The sequence below is a fragment of the Anthonomus grandis genome, chromosome 6 (assembly GCF_022605725.1).
Source record: "Anthonomus grandis grandis chromosome 6, icAntGran1.3, whole genome shotgun sequence".
Taxonomy (NCBI): domain Eukaryota; kingdom Metazoa; phylum Arthropoda; class Insecta; order Coleoptera; family Curculionidae; genus Anthonomus; species Anthonomus grandis.
Window position 1 is genome coordinate 5,299,541 of NC_065551.1, and position 24,734 is coordinate 5,324,274.

The window sequence follows — 24,734 nt, forward strand, 5'->3', positions numbered from 1 at the left end:
AGCCGCAATCAATACACCACCTCCACGAGCCTTGGTAGTATTCGTACCCATTTGAAGATCATATCTATATAAATCATAGTTTGATGCACCAATTTCAGCATCTGAATATTCAGATGTTAATCAAGTCTCTGCAATCATAACAATATCATAGCAGCAGCAACTAAGTGCCTGCTGAAAATCTTTTATTTTAGTTCTCATACCACCTGTATTAGCATAATACACGCAAACACCTGAACCAGAAGGGCAATCCCGCACTAAACTATGGTCTGATTCATTTTATTTTGATGAAAATTTATCTTGCGTTTATTATTTAACCAAAATTTTCGCAAAATAACCCCTCTAGGCCAGTTATCCGGCCTTAAATTATTACTTTTATTACTTCAAGGCGAGCGACTTTTTACACCTTTATTACTAACAGGACCAAGTGTTCATAGGACATTTTTGACTCGAATTTACCTAAAGAACACGAAGATTTTGTCCCTTACCTCGCGGGACCCCTTGTATATTTTTCTATTTTCTATGAGTTTTTTGATTTAGGACGTTTGAAAACAATTGTTAACAAGTTTCAATAGTTATTAATTATTCTTTTCGCACTAGCTCTGAAAGTAATGAAGATATCGAATTGAATCCTTCAGACTTTTTTATTGCAAATTTATTCTACTTTTTAACTACGATGTAATAATTATGTCACCATCCATTTCCCTTCCTCTCCTATCGTAATTTGATATTTTATAGCACGAAGTGTTAAACCAAATAACCTTGTTAGTCGCCACCCTGTATATAATGAGATTGATAAAGAAAAACCACATGAGCGATAAATAAGTAGTGGTTGACTTATTTTTTAGATTCTCTGACCCAGGTACGCATTCGGATTTTAGTTCTTCAGCTGCGCCCGCGAAGACCACCACTCTCTGCGGTGCACGTCCATCGACGTCAAATCGAATCCAAGAAGTGTGTGTAAAGTGCGCCGTTACTACACACACGCAGCCAGCAGCAGTTCTTGTAATTCTGTTGCGGTTGACGGAAACAGCCCTTCGCCCTTTCTATTACATATTTGCCGGCGGTCGATTGTGAATGTGTTTGTGGTGACTATACTCAATTAATTAACCTGTGTGGCAGTGTGCAATTTTGTCTAGTATACTTTTTCTATATTAGAACTTATCGTATTTGGAATTTTATTGAAAGCTGTTTTGTAATAGGTATGTATGTATTATATGTTAAATAGTGATTGCTTTATACAGTTAAAATAATATATCCAATAGATACAGGGTATATTATTTTAAGAAAAAAATTAATTCTAATGTTTTTTTAGATAGGGTAATGTTGTATAAGAGTCCGCACTTAGTGAAAACTCTCAGTTTTAGACGAAGTATAAATTTTTAAAATTTTATAATATAAAGTAATCACAGTCAAATATGTTTTAAACATGTTATGCTATACATTGTAAGACAAAAAGAAGATGCGTGCTCTTATGCACAAACATTTATAAGAGTAGATACGCACTATATCTTTCTCTAAAATATGGTACGTCATCTTATATTTGATTATTTACTAATAAAATGAAAAGATTTCATATAGAAAAGGCAATTTTATTAAAGTAATACAAAATTAAAAAATATTCCTTAAAGGAAAGTGAAAAACGTAGCATCTGCTTAAAGTCGTCACTCTGAACAATTAAAACAAAGTCCCCCATTAAATATGTGGTGCAAGAGCCATGCCACCAACTGTTACACCAAGAACACATAATCCAGTCATCATCTTCAAAAGATTCTGAGTACAATTCTCCGCATCCTGAGCAATTTTCTTTTTTACCTTTTTTGTTTTCTGAGATTTTGAGTCAGTAATAACTAGTTTTCTCTTTGCTGCTTCAATTTTGTTTTTCTTCTTTTCCGTTCTTAAGTCCGGCAAGTTCTTGAAGTTAATCCTTGAATGGAATATTAGAGAGTATTTCGGTTTTCTGTGATCTTGATCTAGAGCGATTTGGTTTTTCTTTTATTTGCGGCAAAGGTAAAATTTCTGAAGCTGGGATCGACCGATTTAAAGCGTCTTTCTCAAAAGTAGAGGATTCTTTGATATAAGTACCCCGTCTTCACAGACTATATCAAAGCTGGCAATATCCAACGGTGGAGGTGTTGCATGTATCGGAATACTCGTAGAAGGTTCGGGATCATCTATTTCCACCACAACTTCATCATTGAGCTGGCCATTTTCTGTATAATTGGGTGCATCTTTTGTATTAGTGGGTGCGTCTGGAGTATTAAAAAGTGCGTCTGTCACACAGGAAGGGGCAACATCATTATCGTTAAACTGATCCGGATTATAGGGATATATTCCGGAAGCTCTGAATGAGTTTTCTGATTTTTCAATATTGGCGACGCTGGTGTAAGCTTGGTTAAATAGTCCGGAAACTTGCATCTGCGTTATTACCTTTTCAGGGTTACTTACCATCCATTTATCATACTCTCTACTGTAAGCATACTTTAATGGGCCAAAGAGACCAACATCCAGTGGTTGCATCATTTGGCTTGCATGAGGTGATAGGGAGAGTAAATTAATATAGTTATTCCTGCAGAAGTTTATTGCATCTAGATCACGGTGAGAGGAATGGTTGTCGAGGATCAAACAGTACTTGATTTTCGGCACTAGGTTTGCTGTAGCTCTTGAAATGCCGCAACCACTGACAAAATAATTCTTTGTTTATAAACCCAGTCCGATATCATTTTGCAGGTACCAGTAGGTGCATTTAAAAAGAGCTTATTTTTCATCCTTTTTCTGAGAAATATCATAGCGTCCCCGTAACGCTAAAATAACATACCGCTGTAACGAGCTGTCCCCGATCTGCACTAGCTACTTTTCCGACCAGTTTTTTACCTTTGCTGTATAAAACCTTGGGTAATTTATTAGGTACTGTGGATACCCCTATTTTGTCCATGTTATATATTGAATTTGGTAGGTAGTTTCTTTTTTCATAGAGATTTTTAAAAAATCGATCTACCTGGCTTTTATTAAAACCCATAAATCGATCCATTGAATATTTTTCTGGCTGCCGAAGTACTATTTTATGTCTTTAACAAAACCCTTTTACCCAAGATTCACCTGCCATTTTCAGCAAACTTATAAGCCACTATTTTCAAATCTTTCTTGATAATCCCATAAAATCTTAAATCTATAACTTGTTGGGCTAGATTAGCCTCCATATCTAAAGGTATATCAGTTTTGAATCATCCTAAGGGGATTGTTCCTGCTTTTAACCGTTTTCTTAGTATTGCTTCATTTATTCCCATTTTCCTGGCTATACTTCTTTTACTAAAACCATCTGCAATTTTTTGCCTAATCTCTTCCATATTGCCTTCGGTGAACACTAGCTTCCACTCACTTTTTCTTTTGTAACGGTTCATATTTCAAATTTGTTAATCTGAAAAAAAAACGTTGATTTCTATGAGAGCTTTATTACTTATAAGAGTACGCACTTCAAAGTCTAAGAGGACGCACTGCGTACTCTTATGCATTGCTTACTGCGTACTCTTGTGCATATGTTGATAATTTTAAATTTTGCTTAATATCTTCATTATTAACCTACTTCTTGCTAAATTTTAGCCACACAAACAACAACAATATTCTAAAAAAACATACAATAACGTGTACTAACCTGTAACGTTCGCAGGTACCTCACAAAATATTAATTATCAAGCACCAATAATTAGATCGCCAACCCATGCAAACACTTCTCGGCCATTTTTAAAACAGGTGTGTCGATAATGTATATTTTTATTTTTGTATCCAGTGTCGTATGCTATTTGGAACATGATGCATAAATAATTTAATAGATGGCGATATGTATTAAAAATAAGCCTGCGTACTCTTATACAACATTACCCTAATAGTTTTTACAGGCTGTAAAATAAATATTTCTCAAATTTATGACAAAAATTTTAAATATACAGGTTGTTTCAAATTTGACCCTGAACGTGCGGTTCTCAGTTCTGTAAGAGATACGAGGATGGTTAAATCGGCGCAAAGTTGAGAATTTTTGAGCTTAACAATACGTCATTTAAAAAAATTCCGAAAGGTTCCGAAGATATTAAAAAAAATACGAAATTTTGAAAAAAAAATTATTTTCTTTAAGGCTTATTTTTTATCTGATTTAAAAATAATTTGGACTTTTGCATTGCCACTTTTTTGTTGCTACATGATGGTCTTTTTATATTTTTAATACGACGTTTCGTCTTTTGCTAACTATCCTCAACTCTGTTTTTTATAGGCGCCATGTCTCTGCAAACATACCTTTTTAACGATGTATTACAAGTGATATTTATTTTGTGTCTAAAAGTAAATTTGCCCCAGTAGGCTTTGAGAAACTGACAAGACAATACTTAAACTGTCATAAATATCATATTATGTTTTAAATACACTGCACCGCAAAATTACCGCATAATTTTAAAAACCTGAATTTCGGCCGGACAAAATTTTTAAATCTACACCAATGCCTTTAAAATATTTCTTTACATAATAATAATGTTTATTTACGATAATTTCAAATCCATATACAGCCAAATAGATAAATATAAATACATAAATAATCATAAATATACGTTCTGAAGCGGTAAAGCTTGTTAGGACAAGAAAAAAAAACAAAATCCGCGAAAAGTCCATATACAGTATAAAGTCACATTCGGTTAGCGTTCGTATTTTTCATAACTTCTACATTTCGGGGTTCTACGCAAGTTAGGGGCAATTTACCTTATTAACTTACTAGAGCTAGTGACATTCTGTCCTGACACAGAACATGTAGTACGTACATTACAAACACATTTATACCTAATGGTTGTTAAAGTTATTTTAAGCATTTTTCTACTCACAAAGCATAATATGCAATGTTTTTCAATCTTGTTCAAAAATCCAGTCTTTTAATTTTCTTTTAAAGGATCTCTGATTATTTATTAAGAGTTTTAGAGTTTCTGGAAGACAATTATAAAATTTTGCTGCTAAGTAAGAAGCAGACTTATGGCCAATTTCTTTTTTTGAATAAGGCACAATTACATAGTCAGTGTTGTATCGTGTTGGTCTATTATGTGAAACAGGTCGGAGAATTATTTTGTTTTTGGTAATGCACATTACAATATTGGAAAAATATAATTGTCGCAAATCGAGAACTCTGGATTCAGCAAAGATTTGGTTGCTCGGATAAGTTTTATTTTTATTGTAGAGGACTTTAAGAATCTAGACTATCTAACATAATGCCGAGATATTTGACAACATCAATTTTGGAGATTGTGATGTTTCCATTTATTTCTAGTATGGAAAAGTTTAGCCAAGTATAAAAATAGAATGTGAATGGTAAAATTTACATCTTGTTTCACATTTTGTTTCATTAAGTATTCATTTATTTATTTGAAACCACTTACATATTTCTTTAAAATATAATTCAATTAACTCTTTTAAAGACTTCCACGACTCTCCTTCATAAAAGATAACAGTATCGTCGGCAAAACTAATTATATATCCCCGTGAATATATTTTTAAAAGACTATTTAAATAGGGTGTCTCGAAAATAATGGGGCATAGAACAATAGTAGATTCCTTACGTCAAAATAATGTAATTGAGATCAACTTGCCTTATCCTAAATTTAATAGTAACTGAAATACAGTTACTATTAAATTACGTTTTTTTCTTATAGGTTCTGAATCAAATGACATACTGACATGATATTTAGAACATAAGAGTCTTTTAAAAAGAAAAAGAAAATTTCGTATACAGTTTTTGTGTTTTCGGTTGAGGGCGCTCGTTGCGTTAGTTTTTACTTTTTTAGAACCCCTAACTTTTTTTCAGCCCGGTATTTCGGTTTAAAAAGCATCACAATAAATTCCTTTTTGAACATTACATAAAAAATACTTACCTTATTAAAGTCGTTAGGAGCAACCATTTTCGAAATAATCGCACTTTTAGGTTCTCATAATATGTGAATGACTTAAATTTACTTGATGTTCAGCAATGCAATCCTAAATAAAATAAAATTAACACCTAAGATTATTGATATTTATGTAAAGTCAACCAAAGTAAATGATATTTATTTATTTTTTTTATATTTTATTTTCAAGCAAATATACGAAAAACAATAATAAATAAAGAAACATACAAATAATGCTACTTTAACAACTGTTCAAAATGCCCTCCATTAACTTCAATGCATTTTGAAATACGTTTAATAAATGACTGCCGTATTTTAAAAAGAAGATCCTCATTATTTTTTAACATATTTACAGAATTTACAATTTTTACATTTAGTTCATTTAGATTATTAATTATAGGACTATTAAAAACAATTGATTTCAAATATCCCCAAATAGAAAACTCCGTGGGGTTTAAGTCTGGACTACGCGCAGGCCAAAGCAAAGGTCCTTCACGATCAATCCAATGTTCGGGATATTGTTCGTCAAGGTAATTGTCGAGAAAAATGCGCTAGCATCCATCTTGCAAAAAATACATGTTCTGCCTAACGTTTAATGGTATATCCGTATATCTTCTAAAAGACCTCCAAGTTCATTTCGTAAGAAATTTAAGCACGAGTCTCCATTCAAATTAGGTGATAGTTCATGGGGGCCTATTATATGGTTTCCAATAATACCACACCAAATGTTAAGTTTAAATTCATGCTGGAAATGACGACTGACAACTGAATGGGGGTTTTCAGTATTCCACATATGAGCATTTCTAAAGTGGCTAAAGTATACAGCGTATTTAGCCGCATCTAGTAAATGTAGCCTCGTCGGTTAATAACACACTGCATTTGATCTGTGTTTTGTATATTTTTAAACTGACGACAAAACTGCATTCTGGCTGGCAAATCTGGTGGGATCAAACACTGAACTGGTGTAAAGTGGTATGGATAAAGGCTTTCTATCTGAAGTAATTTACCAAACCATGATTTGCTTACATCCGTAGCTGCCTCTATTCGCCTAGTACTTAACCCGGGTCTTTCTGCTACGCGGACTAAAATTTCTTCTTCCTGTTCTTGGGAAATATTTTTTGGGCGGCCCAAAACAGACATTTTTGGACGAAATGATCCAGTTTCTCCTAGTCGGCTATAAATTCTTTGGAATAATTTATGGTTCGGTTGTTGTCTATCTGAAAATAGTTCCATCTCCTCTCATCTACTTAAGAGAAACACTTTTTTACTAGTTTTAAAAGATTTATATGACATTCAAAAGGTTTGACATAAATAATACACACACTTGTCTCCAAAGTCAAATGCCAAAGATGCGGTTTAAATAAAGTAGTAAATAAATATTATTTTAATTTTTTTTTTGAAAAATGGTGATTATGTCAAAAATGGTTGCTTCCATCGACTTTAATAAGGCACACAGTTTTTATGTAAAATTAAAAAAGGAAATTATTTTGGTTTTTAAACCGATATACGAAGCTGAAATAAGTTAGGGTTCTAAAAAAGTAAAAACTAACACAACGAGCGCCCTCTACCGAAAACACGAAAACTGCATACGAAATTTTATTTTTCTTTTTAAAAGACTCGTATGTTTTAAATTTCATCTCAGTATGTCAATTGGTTGAGGACTTATGAGAAAAAAACCGATAAATCTAATAATACTTTGACACCCTGTATTTCAGTTACTTTAAAGTTAGGATAAGGCAAGTTGGCCTCAATCATATTATTTTGACGTAAGGAATCTACTGTTATATAAGCAACGAATAAGACCGGTCTTAGCACTGTTCCCTGAGGTACCCCGCAGGTTTCAGTCCTTGTACTACTTTTAAGTCCTTCAATGTTAACAAACTGGGACCTGTTTCCTAAATAACTTTTTAAGAGATTCAAAGCACTTCCTCGTATGCCGAATTTCTCCAATTGTCCAGCTTTTTATGACAAACCGTATCAAAAGCTTTTTTAAGATCTAAAAATACAGAGATGCATGGTTTCTTTTTATCAAGAGCTTCATACATTTTTGCAGTCAGAGATAAAATTGCATCTTCTGTTGATTTGCCTTTTTTAAAGCCAAATTGATTATCAGAGATAAAATAATTTTTTCCATTTTTTCCAAAAAAACTAACAATTTGAGATTTAATAATGGTTTCTAAGTTTTTTGAAAAATTTGAAATCAGTGAAATCGGCCTATAGTTGTTCAGACTCATTTTATCTCCTTCCTTAAAAAGTAATTTAATTTCTCCTATTTTAAGGGCATCTGGAAACGTTTGAATTTGAAAACAAAAAATTATTAAATAAGATAAGATAGGTGCTATTTCATCTGCATTATGACCTAGAGACTTTTTTGTTTTTAGTTTATTTATAGTCCTTACAACATCAAGTTCATTTATTTTATAAAATAAAAATAGGCTTTTTGGACACCATGGTTCCTGTTGCCTATAATCATTTGGAATTTTAATTTTATCCGTCAATTTCTCCCCAATTTTACAAAAAAAATCAATAAAATGATTTGCAATCTCACTTTTGTCCATTACAATTTGCCCACTTAAAAGTTTTAATTTGTCAGTTTTTGTTTTTTGAGAAGGTTTATTACAAAGTTGATTAACACAATAATTCCAAATAGCACTAGTTTGATTTTTATTTCGGCAAATTAAGTTTTCTGCATATGTTTGTTTAGCATTTTTGATTAAATTTCGCAATTTATTTTTATAGGCTTTGTATTAATTATATAAGTTATTATTATTAGGGTTTTTGCGACTAAAATTATATAAATAATTTTTATGCTTAATTGTTTTTAACAGCCCTTTCGTTATTTGAAAATGGTAAAATTTAATATGGCGCCCACGAGATAAACAAAAGCTGTGTTTGACCTCATTCTACATATCGGGTCTAGATTATTTTTTACTTTATTATCAAATTCACTATCATTTCTTACCTGTACTCTGAAAATTTCGTTATTGTATCTTTAATAATGAAAACGATATAAAAAACACTTGATTGCGAAACTTTTTCCTTATTTGATCCACCTTGTATGTTTAACGGTATTTTAAAATATTCCTATGTATATCATTTTAAACTGGAAATACAAAAAAGGACAACTTTCGCTTTTTAAGTTTTAGTCGGAAAACTCCGTGGAATCTCCGTTTCGTTTTTGAAAATTGAGGCTATTGGGGTATGAAAAAGCCTTAAAAATACAAGGTTGGTTAAATTGGGCATAAGTTTCGTAATAGCACCCTAAATGTTAGTGATTTAAAATTGATAATACTGGTCTTTTGGCGACACGATACTGCTAATTTTTTTTTTCTTATGTGCGTCATATTGGTTTATACCGGACTTTGAATTCATTTTTCAACGATTGAAAATTACCTAAACGGATTACCTTTTGAACGAACTTTATCACATTTACGGATTTAAAAAAAATTTAGATAAATTATCTTTATTTCTCTCGTTTCGTGAGAATAAGTGGTACATACAATACAATATGTGCAAAGTGCACCGAAGACTTATCTTTTAGCAAAGATTTTTCCAAAATTGCATGCGATATTTGCAATAAATATATCCATTGAAAATGCTCAGGCTTATTACAAACTGAACTGCGTTGTATGCAATTGAAGAACAGGTGTTAGTAACTTGTGTTGTGTTTTGACAAAATAATATTCAATTTAAGTCAGTGTGGCAACATCGAAATTTATTACTTTTAAAACCCGCCACTAAGTGGCGCTCGAATCATGAATTGTTAAAAATTGATATGTCAATTATCATCTCTCTCTCTCGAGCAAGAAATGATTTTGGAAAGAGGTGCCTTGTTTATCGCTGAATATAAGTTTGGTTTTAAGCCTAAAAAAGGTGTTTCAATAACAAAAAAGTGTTAACAATAAATAGGTGAAGCTTAGGAAACTCTCCTCACAACAGGTGGTGTAAAATCCATATCATGGCAGTCTTTAAACGATTTTTTATATGTCCTTAATGATTAGTAAACTCCAAGAATCAATGCGGAATTTGCGAAACTGTTGGTTTTATTAAAAAGGTAATGAGTAAGCTTGAGAATATAGTAAACAGATCAAGAAATGTCATTATTTATAATATAACAGGTTTCTTGCGAATCTATCAACACTAAAATCCAACATGACAAAAATGCAGTAAATGGGTCCTTAAAAACTGTTGCTATACAATATAGTAAAAATATAAAGTTTCGGCAAACTAGTGTCTGTCACAATAAGGGTATTCTCCAAAGTGGCACTAAAAAGCAGAAACCATATTAACAATGATCGTGTGAAAATATGAATTAAGCTCACACTAAAGCAAAGGAACCATCCCACAAATTTACGTTCAGAGCTTGAAGCAAGAAGAAATACTGGTGAACAGCATATTGCCATTAGATACATTAAAGGCATTCTACAGACCATAAAGCCAACAACCTAATACTTTCGGGAAATACAAAGAAAAAAATATTTGTTTTTTTTTTTTCATTTAAACCCGCTTAGAAAAACCTTTTAGTGGTGGGCTAAAATTAAAAAATGATACAACTATTGCTTTTTCTTTCTTTCTATTCCTAGTTGAATTATTTAACAAATTAATTAACCCCTATTTAACAAATTAAAATAAAATTGATAATTTAATTTAAGATTGAAGATTCAAAAATAGAGCTTGTATAAAAAAAAAACTATTTAGGAAGATACATATTTATATACCCTGCTGATCTTAAAATTGAGTAAGGAAATACTTATATCATATAGTATCCAAAAAATTATGTGGCTCTAACACTTATTTAACTAAAGTATTCTTCCATTCAACCTTAGTTAAATTCCTATTTTTTTATGAACTAACAAAGCAAGACAAAAAACAATAAGTAAAGAAACAACACTTTATATATTTCTATATACTTAGATTAGAATTAAATTTGTTATGGCGACATAAATGAAATAAACAAGAAAAGCAGTAGATAATTTGAATGTGGGCCAACCCCTTAGAGCATTATCCCCTTTTCAAATGACTAACCCTTCGATGAATCATTTAAATCTAGTCAGCTGAGAGGTCAGATTGGATTTTACCGAATATGTTGTTATTTATTGTAGTTCCTTTCCGGGCGATTGAAAATATTTAGGGTGTCATTATTTAAGGTGTCAATTAGAGGATTTTCCTTAAAATAACTAGTATGAATTTTTTTGAACTTATAACGTTATAACGGGCAATAACATTAATAAGTAGCATATAAGATACTATGGATCAAGAAAAAAACCATGACGTTCTATTTTCTCTTTAATTAATATGATATTATACAGAACTTTTTTACGCATTTTTTATCAGCTTCATATGAGCCCTTTTCCCACTCAACACACCCGCTTTTTTCAATAGATATATACATGTTATCGATATCCGTATGGACGTCATCTCATTCTAGACACACTGTATAGTGGTAATATAATATTTTAACCTTGTTTTGTCGACACAGTCTGGTTTTCGGTATCAGTTTTCTAGGTCATTTTTATTAAACCGACCCGAAACCAATACGGTTTTGCTTTTCTTTTTATACAAGCAAATAAAAGTGTTTAGGACATAAAATGTATTAAAATCCGAAGAATAATTACTATATACACATGACCCAAAGCATGCGGTAATTGTCTGGTGATCCAGTTTTGCCAGAAGTGCTTCAGTATCATCAGTCTTAAATTATATTATTGCAACAACACTATAGTCTCTTTTAAATTTATCATTATTAAACCTATGAACGATTTCAAAAACCTATGCAATGAGTGGAAAAGAAAGCTATGACTCCTGATAAAATTTGCAGATAAAAATTTTTACCCCAATAAATAAATTGACTCTTCAGGAGGTCAGACTGGATGTAGAAAACGTAAATTGTAGCAACACTTGCATTAGACAATTTGATGTAATGTGAGTCAATATAACATCCATTGATATGTAGCCTTCCCATTGTATTTCGCGGTTAAATTATTCTGGATAGCAATATAATTAAGAGTTGTTTTCTTAAAAACTTTATCCACTGATCTGTAACTACAGTTCGGTCTCAGTACGCAGTATATGTTGGTCATTTGCAAGTATTTGTCTGGCAAAAAACATTTAGCTAAAGGTTAAGTTTTTCTGCTAGCTCTTGATGGAGTATTCCCGCTACTAGATCGTGTCGCTCTTTATATTCTGTTGACGAAATCTTTGACAACCTCACGTAATATCCTGTATGGACTCCGATGTTTGCTTTTGATCAACTACAATCAATTTTAGATAGTTTCTGGTTAGACTGACATAATTTTTAGGAAAAACTTTTTGAAAAGAAATTTGCCGATCAAGTTGTTGGCCTCTGCAAATCCTCTTCTCTCCAAATTTCGTGGCAATGTGGTTCCTTAACGTAATCGTAACTTAGTTCGTAACTTTGTTCTGCATTTCCTTTGCAAGTTATCGATGTCCTTGTTAGTCCATCCTACAATGCTAAAATAATAGGTTAATGCAATAATACCATACGTATGGTTTCTCATTTTTTGATTGAATGAATACTTGCTTGTAAATTTATTCTGTATAATTCGATGATCTATTCCTTGGGTTTGTTTTATACCTAAATACTTTTAAATTTCTCAGCGTCGGTCGTATGGGGTATAATACGATCAATGATTGAATTATAACACTTCCATTGAATGAGTACCATAGTGTATAGACCTACAATAGTGTATTTAGTACAGGTCTATGCTCCTACATGTACCGCATCAGATAATGTTGTAGAAACATTCTATGGGAATCTGGAAGATGTTTTGCGAGCCTAGATCACTATTTTAATGGGCAATTTCAATTTGCTCCAAGGTTGGGAATACCAAACTGGATGATCATGTAAGGCAAATAGCGGGCAGATTTGGAATCAGTGAATGAGAGCATTAACTTTAGTTTTGTTTGAACTCATACATAAAACACTACCCAAGATCATTGATACAACATTCTAGCAGACCCAAGTTAGATAAGATATAGGAGATGATGCGGTAATACTGTGATTTCGCTACTATAAACCCAGATATTGCGTGGAAATCATTCAGAAGAGGTATTTCAGATGCTATCACATAACAACGCAAACTAAAAGTAGACGAAACTCTATTTTAAGACAATCATGGATAGACCCACAAACCCTTCATGTGATAGAACAATGAAGATCATGGAAAGCTTCGAATCCACATGCAGGAGACAAAATAACTAAATATAATGAGTATACAAGCCAAACTCAAAGGTTGTACTGAAGAAACAAAAACATTGACATCCAAGAAATATGTAGAGAAATAAAATCTCATTTCAACTCAAATACTACCAGAGATTTGTTTCAGTTTCAAACGTCTTACCCGAAAATTTAACCAAAAAAATTGGGCAGTTAGAGACTGCCCAAAGTGAGGGAAAGTTGGCTGCTAATCTGGGTCAGTTGATTATGGTCGATATTATATGGATCTGTATGCTGATAAAATTCGTGAAATCAACCAATTTAAACCGGATATTCTGATCTCGGAGATTCAAGGTGCTATAAACAAGCTAAAATTTAATAAATCTCCTGGTATTGATGCTATAATATCCGAGGAACTAAAGTCTAACGGACAGGAAGCCTTAAAAATAATATATCAGTTATGTCAGGGAATATGGAGGACTGAAATGGCACTAATATATACTTGCCTTGATATCTCATACTTAGCAAGGTTTTCCTATATATTCTTCGGTCCCGTTTGGAATACTACCTTTTATGGAAAATGTCTCCTAAACAAGCTGGATTCACATGGAGAAAGAGTACTAGGGAGCAAATTCTGCACATTAGACACATTGAGAAGTTGAGAAAGTTCTATACTCCCACGTATTTATATTTTGTCGATTATAACAAAGCTTCTGATAACGTGCAATGGTGCAATGATAACAATATTGCACGAGTTAGGGTTGATAAATAAGAGTGTCATGAATGTGCCACATGCAAGTGCATTATACAGGGCTGTGTTCTCTCACTGCTTCTTTTTAATATCTATTATGAATTTATCATGTGACAGGTTCTAAAGGACTAGCATGGTGGAGTAAACATTGGCGCCTTAAAATTGTTTTAAGGTTTGCCGATCACGACCTTAATTGCTGCCTCCAAGAGAGAAATTCTCGAACGGCTGGGGAGACTTAAAGATGTCAGTGCTCTTTAAGACCTAAACATAAATTATAATAAAACCAAAATTCTGATCATTGATAGAAAACATATCATTTACCTGAAATTCGGATTATTGGACATTGTGAAGTTGTCAACAGCGCGAGCCCTAATAGAAAATACTGAGGGATGTGCAGGGGAAATAAGACGGTGTATTCATCTCGCTAGGTCAGCAATGACACAGTTAAATAAAATACGGAGGGATAGGAATATCACAAAACGATCTAGTAAGTACCTTCGTCTTTTCGGTCTTTTTATATGCTTCAGAAGCGTGAAAATTGTACATGGAAATTGCTTATTTTATAGGGAAAACCTAAAGGAAACAGAAGGCGTGGCCGATCATCAAATCGATGGGTGGATTTGACCAAAAAATTATTAGATGCTACTTTCCCACAATCGATTCATATGTCATCTGATCGAGATAAATGGCGAGATGCAGTCAAGGGAGTCACCCAAAACATTGAACCTCGTTAATATGAATCACAACAAATCTACAAAGATATTGTGAATAGGAAGAAGGATTGGTTTCGAATGGAATAACTAGGGCTAGTAACTTTGCACTGCTAATATTCATAAATAGTATATAAGGCAATGCTATAATCATTTTCAATATTCTGGCATTCGCACTGGGTTTACATTCGTTAATGTAAAAGGGGGAATATAGTAGAATAGAGAACTTACTTAGACTCTAAATTAAATTTCCATTAAAATACTTAAAATTACGACGATACCAATAACTTACGGATTAAATTCATATATAACCGATAAGATTTTACAATATTTAAAATCTTAAACTCATCATTAACAGGAAAAATTATAATAAGAAACAACCTACAATGAAATCACGATACAGTTTTAACACTAACCAAAACTCTCTATTTTACTCTCGACATGAGTTTTAATGCTAACATCGTTAGCGAAACGCGTGTGAAAAGTAAAAAAAGAGTTTTGGTTAGTGGTAAAACTGTCTCGTGTCACACGAAAGGTTCCATCCACCGGACTATTAACCTACAATGAACAAACTCAAAGAACACATCAGTCAGACATCAGAAAAATTTAAATCCTCCTCTTAAGACCTACTGTATTAAGTAATATGAAATCTGAGGCTTGAATCTGATACAGGCAATTGTTCATTTCGTTAATCATAAATTCCAGGTATATATTTTTTGCAAGTGCAGTTGTGTCGACACCAAAGTGGACCAACTTATTATCAATAGATGTTTTAATGTCATTAATATATATTAAAAAAAGAAAAAAAAATAGACTCTTGAACCTTATGCTTATCTGTTAGTGAACTAGATAAAATACCTCCGAAGAAGGTTTGTTGCAGTATTTCACTCAAATAGCTATTTATTAATTTTAAGCTTAGCCCATCAAATCCACAGTCTTTTAGTTTTGAAATTAAAATTTCATAGGATATATACAATCAAAGGCCCTGGAGAGGTGAAATAGGATTGCAACTATGTAGTCACCACGTTCAAAGCCCCCGACTCCATCATAGATAGAATTGCTGCTACTGTGGACCTTTGTTGCCGGTATAGCGTAGTAATATTAGCGGTGCAAATAATAGTATATTTGTTTTTTTAGCGAAAATTCAAAAATTTTTGATATGGAAGGCACTGATGTCTTAGTTCTATAGTTGTCCAAATCATTCGTAATTTCTTTTATATGAACTAGTATGACAAAGAATTACAAATCTTCAAACAAATGGAAAAATCCGTTCTCTTATACAGAAATTAATTAAATATGTTAGTGGTAATATTTAAAGATGGTAATTTAATAATTTAAGAGGTTTGTATTAAAACCAAAAATATCTTTGAAATTTTTAGATTTTAGACTATCAATACTATTCCTGATATCGCTAAAAATCGAAAACCATCGATTCAGGAGGAACTTACATATTTAAGAGTTACAGAGAAGCCAACGCCCAACAGGCTTTTTTATTTATTTATTTATTTATTTTTTAAATTACAGTTAACAATTTAATATTGTAGCTATAATTAATTATATTTTTGTTAAGTGTCAGCGACATTGCTGAACATTTTTTCTATTGAAATGAAATGAGTTTGCATTACATCAATCAACAACCCTATCTAAATCATTCTGCAGAGAGATGCAATTTCCATGTAAATTTTAAAATCGTCTGCAAAAAGTAGTTTTTGTGAATCATTAGAAACAGAAGCAATTTTATTCATGGCAACCAAAAATAACAGAGGTTCCAAATTGGAACCTTGGGGAACTCCTGAGGTACTAGTGTAAACATCAGTCTATCTACATACTGTTGTCTATTTTCTAAATAGGAAGATATTAATTGAATTAAATCTGTAGTTGCACTATTTTCATATAAAAGAGATGTTATTATTATGCAATGTCGAATCTTAAAAAATGCTTTCTTCATGTCGGTATATATGACATCAATCTGTTTTTTATTATTCGATGCATTGTGAACAAATTGATAAAAGGTAATCAAATTAGTCAATGTTGATTATATTATATTATGACTGACTTCAGCATATAATTTATGACGTAAAGTTATCTCAAATACTTTAGAAACAGCATTCAGAATGGTAACAGGTCTATGGTTTATCACCTCATGCTTAGCCCCTTTTTGTGCATTGGAATAACCTTACTGATACGCCACTCAGCAGAATAAGTTGATGTCTGTAGGCTAAGGTTAAACATAAATAAAAAAGGTGATGCCAAAAAAAATAACTACAGCCCTTTATTATATAACCAGGCAGACTATCAGGAACAATAGATCGGTTCCCTTTAAGTTTTTTAATGAAATCCCTAACTTCTTCTGCAGAAAATTTCCTTCTACAAAAGTATGCTTTGGAAAGAACTTTACACTGATGCATAGGTAATTCATTTTCAAAAACTGAACAAAAATATGTTGCAAAGATATTAGCAATATTGTTTGTGCCAGATATGGACATAATATCCTTAAATTACTCATAGGTATATCCTTACAGGAGACCTGAGATGGTAAATCAAATATTTTGTTTGATTAAGGACATGGGACCAGAAAACTACGAACCTGGGATCCCTAAATAAACCTGCTTCTACTCTACTTAAATGATCATCATATATGTAAATGTTTCATTTTAATTTTAATTTTTTGCCTTATTTGTCTCTACTTATCCCACCAAAAGCTTATTTTTGATTTTCAAAACTTGTTTAAAAACCTTTCCTTGGTTTTGATCATTTTAATGATCTCGCCATTGTGTTGATATTTACTTCAATTGAGAGAAGAGGATGATGCTTATCAATAGGCAACAATGGGTTATCATTAATGTTTACTAAAAAGCTCTGTAAATGGGAGCTAACAATAGCTAGATCTAGTAGTACATTATAAATATTACGTACTTTATAAATTTGTGTTTTTTGTATATTTAATAGAATGTCATTTATGTTATATTATTAAAACATTCTGCTAAAATATTTGTGGTGTTCCCTGTTCCTTTTTAACGTTTCAATTCTGACTTACTACTTGCCATGCATACATCTTTACTTTTAGCCCTGTTATCAGCATTTTAAATAAGGTAAGATATCTATTTACAGCTTTTTTATAATTATTTTTAGCTGTACAAGATATGATTAGTAGTTGCCTTAATAAAATACCCTATGCAGAAATTTATTACACGAAATAATAATTAAAGAGGAGCTTATATATAGGGGCAGTAATTATACCTATTTATACCTATATCTCGTCATTAGTTTTATTATCAATAAAAACCGAAGATATACATTACGAATGTTACGCTTGAAGCAGCAAAGTAGTTGTCATACTGGTCGTATGGTAAATGTATACTTCTTTTTCGTTGTAATTTAATTTGAAATGAAGAAGAAACAAACGGGAAGTCAGGTTTATGTGCCTTCATTACCCATTATGTATACACGACTTTTCGACTTCTGTTGATGCTATTTTTACTCGCTACCGCGAACGCACGGATTCTCTTCAACCGGAAATCCGCACTTCTTTGTAAGTGTAGTGATTGTAGTTATTACACTGTATAAAATTAAAAAAAAAAACTACTGACCGTGTAGTATCTGCGTGCCGAATTTCAATTAATATATTGGACATATTGATGAAGTTAAATATCAATGGAATGTTGTATAGTGTTCAAAATATAGAATTAATAAAGTTTATAGGCACATATGAAAATATTTTTCTGAAATTGCTATTTACAACCAACAATTGCAAATTATATTAATCAATGACGTTATGAATTATTCAATCACGATGAATGGATGAAATGTTAATGAAAATCATATTTGAACTTTAGCAATGTAACATATTTCTTTAATAAATCCAATATGTAGTGTGCTTCGGCAAGATATACACTATCACAGTCAGGGGATCTCAACTTAATCAATAAATTTTACAACATACAACTTATAATCTTTAATTAATAGAAAAAAATAAATGCTTAGAACATTGAATACGTTAGAATAAACATTGGCTGTTTTGGATTGAGCGCAACATCTCACAGGGGACAGAGGGGATATGTTGTTCATATTGTGTTACATATCTACTGTGTTTTTTATTGGTACTAATCACTAATAATAATTAGATTCTTTAAATCGTCAAATTTCTATACAGAACGGCAATGCTGTAAATTTTGCCGGAAATATTCTCTCAATAAAGCTATTTGGCAACTGCGCCATTAAAAGGTATCACTAGTAACCACTAATTGACATGTATGACATTTGAAGTGTCATTTATTGCACAGAACACAAATATATAGAGAAGTGGTGGTTACATACAAACAGATATGAAGAAATTCTTCTGACAAATCAGCTAGCGGCCTCTCGCTTGGCAACGGAAACTGTTGTAACTAACTTGACAGTTTGACGTGCCTTATTGAACCAATAAAAATGGTAGAAAGGCGTGGCCAAATTAAGGCGGAAAATCAAATTTCATTTAATTTGACAATGTTATCATTTAATCGTTATATCTAAAGCAAACGCCTAATCAAAAAGGTTACTCATAGAGAAAAGAACCTTTTTGATTAGGTGTTAGCATCAGATATTGAGTTGGACAAAAATAAATCTTTTCAGCTTTATTTTACATAAATGAGTTAATTTACTGCAATTATCTAAAGTCGAAATTATACCCATTTGTAATGACGTCATTTTTGTTTATCTTTGTTTAGCATATTCCAAACAGCGGCGACAACAAACTTTTCAAAAAAATTGGTGTCTGATAATTATTCATCTTTTATATACTAGGTTATGTGAAATATCCGTCAGTGTCAATCAAAAATATTGGTTTGTCAACTTGTTCTTGAAAGTTATTTCGAAAAGTCCTAAAAAAAGATATAATAGGTATAATGAACAATCGCAGCTGATTATTTTAAATATATTGGCTTTTTTTCAACTGGAAAAGGAACAAGTCCGAAATGGAATTGCACTTCAAATTGAGAATGTGATACAGCGAGCCGCAGATGCAACAAAATTGAGCACAACAACGATCGCAAATATAAAGAAGAATGGGATAAAATCAGATCAGGATTACGCAGCCCGTATATCTCCAAGCAAAAGACAGCAAAAACCAAAATTACAACATATTTGAAACATAGAATTCGGGACACAATTTATTCTATGTACGCCAGTAAAGAATATGTAATATTGGCAACAATAAGAGAAAAGTTCAGGGAAGAAATTGAATATTTTGAGTTTTCCATTGACTCCTTAAGAAGATGGATCAATAGTATAGGCTTCAAGTGGAAAAAATCAAATAACAGAAAATATTTGATGGACTTGCCAAATATTGTTCATAAAAGAATCCATTTTTTAAGGGAGTATATCAAAAATAGAAATGTAGGTCCGGAAGGTTTGACTCCAGTTTTCATTGACGAGACGTGGATTTTTAGCAAGGGATCATTTCGTAGTAGCTGGCAAGATGACACCAAGCACACGGATTCAAGGAAAAACAGTGAAGGTAAAAATTATCTGGTTATCTTTTTAGATTTTTTTTTTAAATAAAAACTATGGCCCTCTAACTTCATAATTTCATCTGTTTCATAGTTTCATATAATTTCTCTCTAAGACAATATGAGGCAATTTAACTCCATACACTACTCGTATGTGCATGGAACATTACTTATTAATTATATTGAATTTATGTTCTGGAAGAATGATTTCTAAAAGAAGAGAATTGAATTATCTTTTATTTTTAAGGTCATTGTTATATCGTGGTCCACGCCGGAACCAAAGATGGCTTCATCAAGGGTGCAAATTTAATATTCAAGAGTGGATTAAAGACGGGAGATTATCACGACAATATGAAGAGGAAAAACTTCGAAAACTGGTTTAAAACTCAGCTGGTTCCAAATCTTCCCCCAAAGTCATTTATAATCATGGACAATGCAAGTTACCATTCTGGTTTATTAGAAGAAATCCCGAGAAAATCTTGGACAAAGCAGAGACTGACCGAATGGTTAAAGAAAAAGAATATTGGCTTTCCAGAAAAAGCCATGATAGAGAAAATATGGAGTATTGCACGCAGAAACTGCCCTAGTGAAAAAAGTACTTCCTTGATGAATATGTTAAACGTTTAGGACACAAAATTTTGCGACTGCTACCATATCATTGCCAGTTTAATGCAATTGAAATGGTATGGTCGGAATGTAAACGAAAATATGATCAATATATTTCCAATTTTAAGGAGTCACCTTCAGAAGTTCTGACTACATGGGAAAGGGTAATAAACGAAATTTCTATAGATCATTGGCAAAAATATGTTTTTCATACAGAAAAGGTAATTGAAAAGGCTTGAGAGGCAATACAAGTGTGTATTGCCTATGACATTCTGCCACTTGTGATTACGACTGACGAAGACGACGATGACGAAGACAATATCTCTGATTTCAGTTCTGACTCTGACAATACTGACGAGATTGATTAAGCTTTTTTTGTTCTAGCAAATTTTATTTTATGATCGTCGTTTAAGTATTCAATCGTATCGTTGCAATTTCATTAACTTGGTAATGCAATATGGCGTGTTTTTTTTGAGTTTGTATGTTTTATTTTTTGGAATGGTATTTTCATTTTAATGTGTTAACATATTCCTTCAAGCAGCATTTTTTTTTCATAAACAAGTAAATTAAATTGTTAGTATTTAAATTTTTCCCAGTGAGTTAAAATAATTTTATACCATTATTCACAATTTGTGTAAGCTCGGTTTTGTTACGTTTACTGCTCGTGCCGAATTCTACTTTTCTTAGATTCTGTAGATTTGGTTTTTGCGGTTTTTGCTTGGATAATATATGAGCAGCGTAATCCTGATCTGATTTTATCCCATTCTTCTTTATATTTGCGATCGTTGTTGTGCTCAATTTTGTTACATCTGCGGTCGCTCTATCACATTCTCAATTTGAAGTGCAATTCCGTTTCGGACTTGCTGTTTATGTCCTATTATTTATGATTAATTATAATAATATTTGTTAATTGTTAAGTTTGTTAATAATACAATAAATACTACAACATTTTTTAAAATTTTTTGGGAATGAAAGTATATATACACGAATATAAAAATGTAATAATATGCTGCTAAAATAAATCATTTGTTAATTTCTGAACGTATAAAAATACATAGCAGACTATTAATTTCTAAAGGCGATGGTAAAGTTTCTAACCTAATATTGATTGGCAAAAAATATTTACGCTATACGTTTTTTCTCACCTGGATGACGTAACTACAAATGGGTACTACAATAGTGTACGACATATCGCCAATTGGACAAATGGAAATAAAACAATGTTTTTCTTTAATACATTTATTATTTAATTTTCCTGGAAAAAAATACTTAAAATGATACATAATATACAATAATTCATTATAACAGACATTATATAATTTAATTTAGAATTAATCTAAAAATGTTTAAAAGTATTTTATTAGCACTGAACTACCCTAATTTTGAACAGAATAGAAAAGGTTGTCTCCATTTTTGTGCTATTTTCTCATAATACATCTAAAGGCATTCCCATTAGGTTAATAATATCCTCATTTTATTAAAACATAGAGTCAATAGAGGATGAATTATCCTTATTTAATATGTACTTGTATCTGTTTCCTAAAGAAAAATTAAACAAATTTAAAAATTATTTAAATTATAATTTGAAAATTAATTAAAAATTCTATAGCAGAGTATTGTCGAAAGAAATAATATATCCATCTACAAAACAAAATAAACTCTTTGGAAATTAAACCAACTTTTTAGTATAAGCATATATCACTTACATACATAGAATATATTTGTTGATCTCTTATAATACTAACAACATATCTTGGAACTATAATATTAATAAAAACTTAATTCAAGGGCAGATGTTTACATAAAATAAAAAGAAAACACAAATTATTTATTTAAATATTACTGATCCATTCCAGGTGCTCAGGTCTCTTAGTCGCTATACCTATGTCTTGTCTCAGTGAACACAGGAAGTGGTATGATACGAGCAAGAAATAAAACAAAAAAAAATCAGTGCAACCTTATAAATCAATTTACTAAATGATGTGAAAAAAAGACAAAATAAATGTTTAAATAAATATGTATTGTAGTGTAAAGCCAGCAGTATCAGCATTATTATAATTTGTGGAGAACTGATCAGATTCTATAGCTCAAAGTCTTAATAATATTTAAATTGCATATCATTCTCCATGTTTTTCTTGTAATATGAACTGAAGGAAATTAACAAAATCTTTTATTACTGTTTCTCAGAAACATTTAAAATATACATACTCTTACATCAAGGAAATTGTCTGCAAAATTTTAAATCAATTTTTAATTGTTTAATAGAAAATGAGAGACCAGACATTTTGTAATATGTATTTATAATATTCAAGTTAAAAATTAAATACTTGAAAAGTGAAACTTCTTCATTGAAATCAACTGAATTTAATCAGTCAATGTCAACAACTGTCTGTCAGCTCCCTGTCAATTTTGCTAAGCAAGATGGCCGACATACCATTCCGATTTTCACTATACAAGCTTCATACATGTGATTTATCGTATATTCCTACCGACACCTTCCGCTATCTTACGGACGCCATAAACATAGCGAAACGCATGCGAATTATTATTGTTTACATTATTGTCAAATAATAATAATTAAGAATTCAAGTTTATTTAGTTTCCTTTGGTCTGAAACAGTAAAAAGAAATTTGTTTTTTTTTTAATTGTGTATAACAATGACTACAACCAACCCAAATCTAAATTCCAGTGTCTTGACAAAATTCAAAAGAAGTAGGGTCAGATTTGATGATGGAGATAACCAAATACTTCTAATGGATATCCTAGCAAGTAATCCCTATGTTGAATTTTTATCTGATTCTAAAGCTGCAAAATCCTCAATCATATTGTAACTTTAGGTACTTTAATTTTTAAATAACGCTAATTAAATTAGATATAATATTGTAGACCAAGCATTAATAAAATATCTATAGCTTGTTTAATATCAAATAAAAATGGAGTTAGAAAATTGTAAGGAGTAATAATCAAATAAAACAATGAAAACGAATTTCTTGGAAATAAAGCTTTTTGCTATCGTTAGGTTAACGGTAAACATGTCACTTATTTCGAAAACAGTTTTTGGGCAGCTGTCAAACAGCGGCTAAGATAACGTTTATATCTATGTTAAGCGCCAAAAACAGATTCCAGTTCTTCGAAAACTGCTTATTAAAGGATAATTTTGAGTGATTTCAGTGCGTTTTTTTAATTAATATTAAAATTAAAAACTTCCTTTTTACTGAAAAATTATAAAGAATTCTGAAGTGGGTCACATAATCTGGATATAATTGGATACCAAAATTAAACTTTTCCCTTAATTTTTGTTAGGAAAATATTAATAAAAAATTGTAATAAGTAAAAGTGTCAAAAAATAGTGTTTGAGGCTAGTGTCCGGTCATATCCAGCAACCGAATTGAGAACGCAGCATATGTCGTTTGTCAGCAACATATTTATAGTCCGCGCCCGCTGTTCTTTAATTGATTTAGGGCCGGTATTATAAAACTATTTTGACAGATAACTGGAAGTTAACTTGTGAAATAACGTCACATATCACAGTTACCTTCAAAATGTAGAAGTTAACTTTATCTGGTGGATGGGATATCAGTTAAAGTTAACTTTATAAAAAAATCATGGTTTTTGACATATATTCTTTCCATAATTTGAATGCTGAAAAAGCTTCTATTCCTCGACATGTAAATGGCGGTAAAAAAACGAAATAATCTCCTCGAGACTACCGGATTATCAAGCATCTAATATGTCATATAAAATGTTTACATTTTTCACAGTTCTTTAGCTTCTAGAGGTTTTCTTTCTAGAAGTATCTACAACCAAGCCAAGCCAAAACAAAAACACGAAAAATCTTTTCAGACAGTAATACATGGCTCTAATAACGTCTCACAGACGAAGAAGAAGAAATGGGACGTTTATAAAACTGACATTTTATTGTTAAGGGTAACTTGATGGTTAAAGTTAAAGTTAACTTTTAAAAAATATTTTTAAAACCGACCCTAAATGCCCGTATCTCCTGTAATTCCCAAGCAATTTTAATAATTTTTTGTCCGGATATTAACAATAAATAACTAAATAATAAATAAAGATTTATGGGGGTTAAAAACTCGA

General features: G+C 31.5%; 1 protein-coding gene across 2 annotated transcripts in view; it reads left to right on the top strand.

The window, feature by feature from the left end:
- The first annotated feature begins 874 nt into the window (after positions 1–874).
- Positions 875–24,734, top strand: part of LOC126737060 (uncharacterized) — a 169,040-nt gene continuing 145,180 nt past the window's right edge. For both annotated transcript variants that reach the window (XM_050441755.1, XM_050441757.1), the window contains exon 1: positions 875–1,199. The gene's annotated coding sequence lies outside the window, so the exon portion shown is untranslated. The remainder of the gene's footprint in view (positions 1,200–24,734) is intronic.